Consider the following 2,720-nt stretch of genomic DNA (forward strand, 5'->3'; position numbering starts at 1 on the left):
TATCTTCCCTTCAGCCCGAAAGCGGCCAGCCAATTTACTCCGAATAGAAGTGACAATGCTACAGAATTTATCGCCATAACCTTGACTACACAAGGTTGAGGGTTGTCTTTCCCCCACCCTGGGGTGGAGAGGGGAATAAAATTTTTTAATGAAAAGGGGGTAGAAAGATACTATAAAAATGTTTAAAAACAGTATAGCAGTTGTTGAAGATCCAACATCAACACCAGAGCCAGGCTTGATGGTGAAATCTCTGTATCTGCACTAAAAATGTTCTGGGTGCAAGTCCTGGGATAATAAAACACTTTGCAGCTGGAGATCTGGGCTCTTACCATGCATCTCTTGAATCATAGAATTGTTTGACCTGAAAGGGACCTTTAAAGGTCATCCATTCCAACTAGAAGTACCAGAAACCTTGTCCGAGTCCAGAGATTTCAAGCAACAACTTCATAAACACTCATTTTGACCAAGTCTTGATTTTCCTTTCCTTTTCCTTTGCCTTCACCTTTGCCTTTTCCTTTCTCCTTCCCTTCCCTTCCCTACCCGTCCCCTTCCTTTCCCTCTTCCTCCACTCCCTTCCCTCTCCTCCCTCACCTCCTTCCCTTCCTTCCCTTTTTTCTTTCCATTCCTTTCCCTTTTTCTTTCCCTTTCCCTTTCTCTTTCCCTTTACCATTTCCCTTTTCCTTTCCCTTTCCTTTCCCTTTCCCTTTCCCTTTCCCTTCCTTTTGGTTAACCACTGAATCACTTCTTTGCAAGTTTGCAAGAGCAACTTCACAGCATCTGGCAGTAAGTCCAAAGTGACAACTGGACCAAATGAGTCCAAACTCCTTGGTTCCGAACACAGCGAAACTGCTTGAAATGAAACAAATCCACTGAAACTTCATTCAGTACACAGCAAACACTACTGAAATTCACTCACTCTTAAATAAACGCACAAAAAAAAAAGGGAAAAAAAAAAAGGGGGAGCTTTCCAATTCAAGAACTTGGGAAGTGAGAAAGTACAATCCATGTTGAAGTAAACAGATGCTCGAGTTTAACACCCACATGCTATCCACACATGCACACCACTCATTAAAACTCAAACAAGCACACACAAACTCACCTATATTGGAAATACCAAACTGTCTGATGTATTTAAATTTAATACAAAACAGAGAGCAGGGTAAGAGCATCCTGACGGCGCTCCAGCCAGTTGAAACGGAGAGGATTTCTTGGAGCTCACGGCAATACAAGTGGCTCTTAAAGGATGGTTTTCTTTTACTTCTGGATATCTTCTTCAGGCTTAGCTTATTTATTTTTTTTAAGTAATCCTTACATAGTAAGAAATCGCATTTACATGCTGGCACTTGGTTCCCAAGGAAAGAGTAGATGACGCAGGGCCAGGGTGCGCTGCAGGGCCAAACAGGAGGGAATCTACTGCCACAGCTCCGTAGGTGGCAATGCAACGGGCTGTTTTGGGTAAGAAACACAATATTTCTGGGGGAAAAAAGCCACCCACAATATCCTTGTTCCTTAGCATGTAACAGAACAAAATAAGATTTGGGTTCAAATCTTATTTGGTGCTCCTCCAATACCCCAGCAGTGCTCCGAGCTCCTGCAGATTGAGTATTGCTCACAGCTAAATACATAAGGAAAAACAAGTGATTCAATGTTTGATTTTCACATCAGATCTGCACACTATCGTTTTCTTCTTCTAACTAAAAAATGTCTGTTCTCAAATAAACACTTCCTACTATTACTTCAGAGCTAACATTAATAAAAATAACTTTATTTTAGTTATTCAGATAACTCAGTTCAACTTGTCTTATATTCCAGGGAATCCATTAGATTCGAAAATATGGTTACCAGCAATAATCTCATTTGTTTGTAAACAAATCTCTGTTTTCAGTAACCGGTGATAACTATGAAATGTACACTCAACAGCTCAGATTTTCTTCCTGGGCATCCAGTACAATCCAGAAAACCCAACAAACACTTAAAAACACTTGGGGTTCAGTTGAATGAAACCTGAATTTCCATTCAAATGCATCTGAATGCTGATCTCAAGTAAAAAAATAATCTGGCACAGATCTCATTTACCATTTTCAAAACCTGAGAAAAATTATCAACCTCAATGAGTGCCTGTTAAGCCACACAATTGCCTAAATAAAGATGTACGTATCTAATAAATCCTCCTGACTTGTGAAGGAAAAATAGTTGCAAGTATATTACAGTGTTTACCAACCACAATAACACAGATTCCTCCAGAAACACTGCTGGTGAATACAGATGTGGATCAAGACTAGACTTGGTGATTTAGATCAAGGATTTCCACCTTGTGGGTTTAAATCCTGATGGAGGGACGTGGTCGGTGGGCATGGTGGGGATGGGACTGGGTTGGACTTGGTGATCTTGAGGTCTTTTCCAACCTTAATGACTCTGTGATTCGTGAATCATAGGATCATTTAGGATCTGGAAGGCAAAGTTCCAAAGCTTCCATCTCCATTCCAGTACCCAGAGATCAGCTTCGCATGGGGACAACAATGATGTCAGTGAAGGAAGACTTTGCACTGGAGTGGGAACAATGAATACAAGAAGGATGAAAAATAAATTATTTGGGGTTCCTCACCTGTTTCTAACATCATTCTCTGCTTTGTTTTTCCCCAGTTTCTCTCCTCCTTTCCTCCTCTGAAGTTGAAAAACCAGGAAGGGGACGAGATCCAAGCACCCACAATGCAGGACCC

The sequence above is a fragment of the Meleagris gallopavo genome, chromosome 3 (assembly GCF_000146605.3).
Source record: "Meleagris gallopavo isolate NT-WF06-2002-E0010 breed Aviagen turkey brand Nicholas breeding stock chromosome 3, Turkey_5.1, whole genome shotgun sequence".
In the NCBI taxonomy this organism is placed as follows: domain Eukaryota; kingdom Metazoa; phylum Chordata; class Aves; order Galliformes; family Phasianidae; genus Meleagris; species Meleagris gallopavo.